We start from the raw sequence: 8,402 nt of genomic DNA on the forward strand, positions 1-8,402 counted from the left end.
CCATAAATAACTTATCCAGCAGTGAGTTTACTATAAGTCGTATTATTACTCACAAAAATCCGTGCAACCGTCTACCAAAGTTCTTAAGTACCAAAGTTCTTAAGTAAGCTAGAAAATTGCTTAATTTGATATAAATTTTTGTATTTTGCTTTAAAACATAGTCCATAGAAAAAATGGCTTATGAGAACCAATGCAGTGCAGTTAGAGCTCGAAGCATAAAATCATAAAATAAACTAAGTCCATGTAAAGATTTATAAAAGGTGAATCAGAGGCCGATGTTAATTAAGTAAAAGCTTTATTAAATGATGGAATTTCACGCACATGAAACAGCACATTTGTACATATCATACCATGACCAAGAACTACCACAACTGTTGCCAGATCAACCTAAGCAAAAGCATAAAACAGTTACGGTTAAATACATGACATTAAATCAGAAACGGGGAGTACGCGTGATTATTCTCAACATCCTCCCTTAATCACATATTATTTTACATTTATCTCTTAAATAACATAATCTTGGTTTAGGCAAGTATTTTGTAAACAAATCAGCTAACAGTAGTGTAATTTTACCGGTTTTGGAACAGTTGAGTTGTTTTGCTGCTACTGCATGGGAGTTCTGGAAGAGTTGAGCTGTTTGTTCCTGCTTCTTGACGCGAGTGACGTCAGATACCGCGCCCCTTTTTAGAGTTGAGCTGTTTTCTGCTGGTTATTTTAGCGGAAATGACGTCATAAAACATACTCATTTCCTAGTTTAGTTGTTTTACGATAGCTTCTATACCGGAAATGACATCACATCGGCATCGTATGTTTTTCATTCATTATAATTCTGGTGTATGGTAACAATAGACCTTAATGAAATTTTACTTTTTTTACTTTGGAACAATGCTCTTGCCCTATAATTAAACATTTCAATAAATAATATGCGTCATTGAAGCAAATAAATTTTAATTATTATTTATATAAATTATTTAATTTATAAATATGAATTATAATTTGAATTGTATTCTAACATAAAAGAATTCAGCGGTGGAGCATGACGTCATTACTTTTGCGGTGGAGCAAACGATGGAGAATGACGTCATTGTTTTGCAGTGGAGCAAGCGATGGAGAATGGCGGCATTACTTTAGTGGTGGAGCATGACGCCATTACTTTTGCGGTGGAGCATGACGTCACTGTTTTGCGGTGGAGCAAACGATGGAGAATGATGTCATTGTTTTGCGGTGCAAGTGATGGAGAATGGCGGCATTTATTGTTTTTGCGGTGGAGCAAGAGGTTAATGTTTTAGCGGCGGAGATTGATGTTATTATTTTTGCGGTGGAGCAAGTGGTAGAGAATGATGCCATTGTTTTAGCGGTGGAGATTAACGCCATTATTTTTGCGGTGGAGCAAGCTGAAGAGAATGAGATCATTGTTTTAACGGCGGAGGATGATATGATTCATTTTGCGGTGGAGCAAAGTTTTCAGCGTACAGATGCTCTGAGAAATGACGTCATGGATTCAGCGGTGGTGCAAAGTCTTCCAGTAAGAAATTCATAGCGACGTCATAAGGGTTTGTCCGAACATGTTATGCTTACTAAATAACGTCATTGCTTTTGCGGTGGAGAACCTTTTCCAGCTGAGAGGGTTTCTGAAGATCGATGATGTCATGAATGTAGCGGTGGAACATACCTTTGGTGCAGATTGGGAAAGAAACTCTTACTCCTTCCCAGGGAAACTAGAAACTGTTGAAATTGTGCACTTAGCTCTTTGTGACGTCATGAAGGATTTTTTGAATATAGTACATTACTTTGTTCTCCCTTCCTCCAAACAGATGTATAAAAATAAAGGAATAAAAGCATGACCCTCTCACAGTACAATGCTTTGTTCTCTACTCCTTCAATCAGGTGTGTAAAAATAAAGAAAAAGGAAAGGTGCCATTTCATGGAAGTGATAAGCCAATACCTTTGAGTATAGGCTGCTGAAGACACTATTAGGGCTTCCCTAGCAGTTCACCCAGCATCAGAAGCATCTTGAAAGTGATGGTCTACATACTGAAAGTGAGGTGAAAGTGTTGGTATTAGGCTTTTTTTGTTTCCTGTGGATATCCTAGTAATTATATTATTTTTGTTATATTCTAAACCATAAACTGAAAGATATGAATACATATTATTGTGAAGAGTGTAAAAAATGTTTTTCTTCTCATTTCAATTATAAAAGACATTATGATTCCATTCACAAACTTTATGCTTTTGTATGTATATATTGTGAGAAGAAATTTAATAGAAAAAGTACCCTTGATCGACATACAAATGGCGTTCACTTAGGTAATGTTTATACGTGTGAATTTTGTCATAAACGTTACACACGATTAGACTCCCTTACTCGCCACAAGCGGAAACATGATGAAGATAAATGCATCATTGTTGAAACAGTAAAAAGACGGAAAGTCAGCCCGGATAGTGAAAAGCCTATTTCTGAAACTGAAATGGAAAATGATAAAATGAATTTAACTGAAGATGTGGCTGTCGCATTAGATGCTGCAAGCTCTCAGGTACAGAAAAATCTACAAGAAGGAGGAGGTACCAGTGAAGCTCATACTCAATTAGTCAAACAACGAATATCAATGGACCTTCTGAAAATACTGCAAAGAGCGAAGAAAGAACAACAAATGTAAATGAGGTAGGTAAAAGTAAGGAAAATTTCTTAAGAGAGCATGCTTTTAATAAGGGACTTCTTACTTACGCTTTGAGGAATATGGAAAATATCCTAGAACTGAAGTAATTTTTAAATTCCAAACGAAATGAAGTTTATTATCTCATGAAGAAAAGCTTAAAGAAAACAGCGTCAAAGTAAATTTTCAAGTTAATTGTATATATGAAAGAAAAGTTAAAGAAGAAATATTTGAAAAAAATTTTGCATTCAAGACGAAAAATAAAATTATTTTGCTCCCGACAGATATCAGCGTAGTTTTTAATGAAGCCATTGATAAGTTAATTAAAGAAAGTGAAGACTTAGAAGCAAAGGATTCAGGATGGTCCATGAAAGAATTTATTGACTTAGAGATAAGACTGAATAAATATGTACTATTACGAGGTTCTACTTATTTAGAGCTTCCGCAAGCTTTACAAAGCAAAAAGGCCATTATCAACGTGAGAAATTTTGATAAAGAGTGCTTTCGCTGGGCTGTGGTTTTAGGTTTGCATCCCGTGGTAAACAATCCCCATACAGTAGGCCATTACATACCTTTTAAAAACTATTATAATTTTTCAGGTATCAGCTTTCCTACTAAGCCAGAAGATGTTAAAATATTTGAAAGGCAAAACGCTGTAAGCGTCAACGTATATTCATTTAATAAAGATTTAATAGTTTATCCTTTAGTGATTACGAACAATCCTAAAGAAAAACATATCGATTTACTTTTTTTTTAAATCGAGAGATAGAGCTCACTATTGTTTAATCAGAAACCTTTCTAGATTAGTATCAGGCCAACTTTCAAAAAATAAAGGACGCAAATTTATATGTAGACGTTGTTTGCTGTTCTTTCGCAATGAGAATTCGCTTGCAAGACATGAGGAATTGTGTAGTCTTAAAAACCGTGTAGACTCGTCATGCCAAGTAAAGATGAAAAGTGGGTAACCTTTAAAAATATTAAGCATTCTTTGCTCATTCCTTTTGTTATTTATGCAGATTTTGAATGCATCGTTCAAAAGGTTGATACATGTCAACCTAATCAAAGCACTTCGTTTACGAATGTTATACAAAAACATATTGCAGTAAGTTTTTCCTATTATGTTGCATGCAACAATGATCGATTCCAGAAACCGCCAGTAACTTACAGAGGTTTGGACGCTCCTAAAAAATTTCTAGATTGCTTGAGAAAAGAAGCGAAAATTATAGAAAATATATGTAACAACCCAAAGCCGATGACACCTTTGGATTCTGTGAAACAAGAACTACATAAAAGAGCAGACAAATGTTATTTATGCAAAAAACGTTTTACTATAGCTTCTGATCCCAGGGGCGTAGCTAGGGTTTTCAGCGCCCAGGGACAACTGAAGATTTTGCGCCCCTCTCTGTGCACCACGAATGGAAAACACTTCATTCTAAAATTTCGTACCATCAATTTGGCGCTCCCTGGATGCTGCGCCCAGGGACAGATGTCTCCCTTTGCCCCACCCTAGCTACGCCACTGTCTGATCCTAAAGTCTGTGATCATGATCATATAACCGGTGAATATAGAGGACCTGCTCACCAATCAAGCAATTTAAAACTTTTATACCAATTTTTAGCTACCAACTTTTATACCAGTTTTTTTTTTTTTTTTTTTTTTTTTTTTTTTTTTTTCATAATCTCTCTGGTTACGACACTCATCTTTTCATTAGAGAGTTAGCATTTGACGATGCACTCATACGGTTAATCCCTAATAACGAAGTAAGATATATTTCTTTTTCCAAGAAAGTGACTGAGAAACTAAGTTTAACTTTTATTGATACATTCAGATTTATGCCGGCAAGTCTTGAGTCGTTAGTGAATAATTTAGCACATGAAATTTTTACACATACAAGGAGAAATTTTAACGAAGACAAAGTTCATTTACTTCATAGGAAAGGGATTTACCCATATGACTATATGGATGATATGAAGAAATTTGAAGACAAATTTCTACCACCAAGAGAAAAATTTTTTAATCTTTTAAATGAGCAACATATATCAGAAAACGACTACGAACATGCGAAAAACGTCTGGAATACTTTCGGTATAGAAAACATGGGAGAATACTCCGATTTGTACGTTAAAACTGATGTACTCTTACTATGCGATGTTTTTGAACAATTTAGATCACTTTGTTTGAAAACTTATGAACTAGACCCTGCATGGTATTTTACGGCACCAGGTCTCTCTTGGGATGCAATGCTTAAATGCACTCAAGTCGAAATTGAGTTATTTGTTGATTATGACATGCTCCTTTTTATTGAGCAAGGAATAAGAGGTGGCATATCTCAATGCTCTAAACGCTATTCTAGAGCCAACCATAAATATATGTATGAATATGGTGATAAAAAAGAATCACTATTTTTAATATATTTAGATGCAAATAACTTATACGGTTGGGCCATGAGCTAGAAATTACCTCTAAAAAATTACCAGTGGTGTACTGTAACAGATATTAATTCTATTCCTAATGATTCAAGTGAAGGATACATCCTCGAAGTGGATTTAGATTATCCAGAGGATATTCATGACGCACACTCTGATCTTCCTTTAGCACCTGTAAATATCGTGCCTCCAGAGTCTACGGAAAAGCGTTTGGTTTTAACCTTAGAACCCAAAGTAAGATATGGGCTTCATTTCAGAGCCCTTAAATAATACCTATCTTTAGGTATGGTTTTAAAGAAAATTTACAGAGCTCTAAAATTTGGACAATCGGAGTGGCTGAAACCTTATATAAACCTTAATACAGATCTGCGTTCGAAAGTTAAAATAGTTTTGAAAAAGGACTTCTTTAAACTAATGAACAACGCAATATTTGGAAAAACAATTGAGAATATCCGGAAAAGAGTAGATATTAAACTGTGTAGTAATGGTAAAACAGCAGAAAAACTTGTGTCTGCTCCAAATTTCAAATACAGGACAATTTTCTCCTCTAATCTTGCAGCATTTCACATGCAGAAAACAAAATTAACGTTTAACAAGCCAATTTGTATTGGAATGCCAATATTAGATCTGTCGAAGACGCTTATGAATGATTTCCATTATAATCAAATAAAGAAGTATGGAGATAATATAACGCTACTGTATACTGACACAGATTCTTTAATATATGAAATTAGGACAAAGGACTATTATGAAGACTTGAAGGAAAGCATTTATTTTTATGATACATCAGATTATTCTGAAAAAAATATTTTTGGAATTACGAGACTTAATAAGAAATTGCTTGGAAAAATGAAGGATGAAAATCACGGGAAGTTTATGACTGAGTTTTTAGGTCTTAAATCAAAAATGCATAGTTATAGAATTCAAGATGAGACTGATGAAGTGAAAATACTAAAAGGAATTAAAAAACAAACTGTTAATAAAAAAATAGGCTTTCAAAATTATAGAGATTGTCTATTTGGGAAAGAGTGTATGTTTGCTACCATGAACATGATTAGATCAAAACACCATAACGTTTATTCTGTGTGCCAAAACAAGCTAGCTTTGTCATATTCAGATGCTAAATGGTTCATTATGGAAGATGGTATCCATACGTTACCTTGGGGTCATTATGAAATTTCTCCTAACAATAGAGATCAATTATAGTATAACAACTAGATAAACTTTTGTGACGTCATTTAAAGTTCATCTGTGATGAGGTAAGCTATTTTCTTTCTTGACTGATGAAGAAAGAATTGCACTCTCTGAGATGAGTAAATTTTTATCTAATTTATTTATTTTTCTGTTTATAGGATGTAATTGGTAAATATTGTATTATATAATTTTGATTAAGTAAATTTACTATCTTGGCTAGGAAAGAGATGGATATCCCTTCCCTCTCCCACTTTTTTTTTAAATTTAAAATACAAAATGATGTTTGCTTTTTCGCCCTTTTCTACTTTTTGTACGCATCCGCCAAAGTAAAAGTTTGCATTCCTATTAACCAATCAGCTTATTTTAAAAAACTGACGTCATGACCTATTAGCCTATCCGCGTTAAGACCAAATAAAGAGTTCCAACATGAGGTACAATTGATTTCTATCTCGAAGGGCAGTTCTCTAAAAGTTTCTTGAGTTGATAGCACGCTTATTTTTCTTTAGACTTTTTTTTTTTTTTAACCTTACGCCGTGCAGTATGGATAATGGTCTTAATATCAAACTTTGTGAAAGTGTTTTACAATCACCCGATGAGGTATTAAAACAGTTAGAAAAAGATATTGTTTATTTACCTAAAGAAAGTTTTCAAATACGAGCTAAAGGAAAATCTTTTCCGATTCCTCGGGAAATTGCTGCGTTTGGAGATCCAGGACTTATATACACGTTTTCGGGTATGAGTATTTCATGTCAACCGTGGACCCCTCTACTGTTTGAAATCAAGGCTTCAGTCGAACATTTGAGTGGTGCGAATTTTAATTTTGTACTTATCAACCGATACAAAGATGGTAATTCTTGCATTGGACAACATAAGGACAATGAACCATCTCTGGATAGTAATCATCCTGTGGCGTCGGATCGTCGATGGTGTTGGCCGTTAAACTTCGTGCTCCAATTATAGTTGATTTTAAAGGTGGAAATAGCTACAGTCGGTATTTTTCATGTTTTAAAATGTGTGCATAAAGTGTTCCTGATCAAGTAGATACCAATTTTGTGAAATTCGACCTGCAAATTTCAAAGTTATGGTGATTTTGGATACTTAGTTGTGGTTTAGTGTTGCGAGATTCCAGCAATGGAGTCTTCGTTTTGTGAAGTTTTGAATCGTGTTTTGTACCAAACAGGTGTAGAAATTATGTTCTACAGCTTCCGTGGATTGCATCGATTTGCGTCATATGTATTTTAGATAAGTATTTACTGATTTATCTTCAGTTTTGTATTTGTTTACATTGTACTTTGTGTTTTCATAGACTGATATTAAGGTAGAGACTGTTTTCGAATTAATTAATGGCCCTTTTGGTGAAATTAATTGCAATTTTCTTTTAAATATTAATGTTTTTTATGATTTTATGACTTACAAAAAATTTTTGGACAGTTTTATCACAATTAGGATAATTAATTAAGATTTTTATACTATGGTACAAAAAGGACGCTATCTTACACCACTGTTCTTCGAAATTCTTAAGAGTCTGTAACCGGAAGTTGCCATACGCATAGAAAATATGTTCTAAATTTATATGTTGTTACTGATTATAATCTCTACAGAAGTAATGTTTTTGAACTTGTCAAACTAACGTTCTGAGACTGTGGTTCTTTCCTGGAAAACTCCATAGACTATATGTTAAATTCATGCTTATATTACTACTTGAAGTCAAGTGATAATTGTTTTCATTTCTGTGCTATAATGTTCCTTGGGGTCCTTTTTGTTAATTTAATAATTCAAATCGTACTTACTTTTAATTAGTCTTTTGTTAATTAATGATTTTTGTTTAATTGGTTCTTTTCCGCTTACCGATTTGTTTTTCATAGTGTTTTTATTTCTGTTTCACTTTTAAGTCATATGTTTAAGGGTTTTATGATTATATAGTAACTCCCTCTGCAGAAAAGCCCATTTTATAGAATTATAATAAAATGTCTCATTCTAATGTTACGCTTTCTCCAGCACATTCAGTTTCTTCAGTCTTTGAATCTTCTCCTGGCTCTGTACAAGATTTGGCTCCAGAAAAGGTAACTGGGAACCATCTGTCATTTATTAATGAATCCTATGACGGTATCTTAACATTTTTAGTTGA

At 33.9% G+C, this 8,402-nt stretch overlaps 1 pseudogene; it reads left to right on the forward strand.

The window, feature by feature from the left end:
* Positions 1 to 6,814: 6,814 nt before the first annotated feature.
* On the forward strand, positions 6,815 to 7,234 carry LOC146995959 (DNA oxidative demethylase ALKBH2 pseudogene; annotated as a pseudogene).
* The last annotated feature ends 1,168 nt before the right edge of the window (positions 7,235 to 8,402 follow it).

Source organism: Stegodyphus dumicola, chromosome 8 (genome assembly GCF_044657685.1).
Source record: "Stegodyphus dumicola isolate Sdum_Otavi_A_Nest chromosome 8, ASM4465768v1".
NCBI lineage: Eukaryota > Metazoa > Arthropoda > Arachnida > Araneae > Eresidae > Stegodyphus > Stegodyphus dumicola.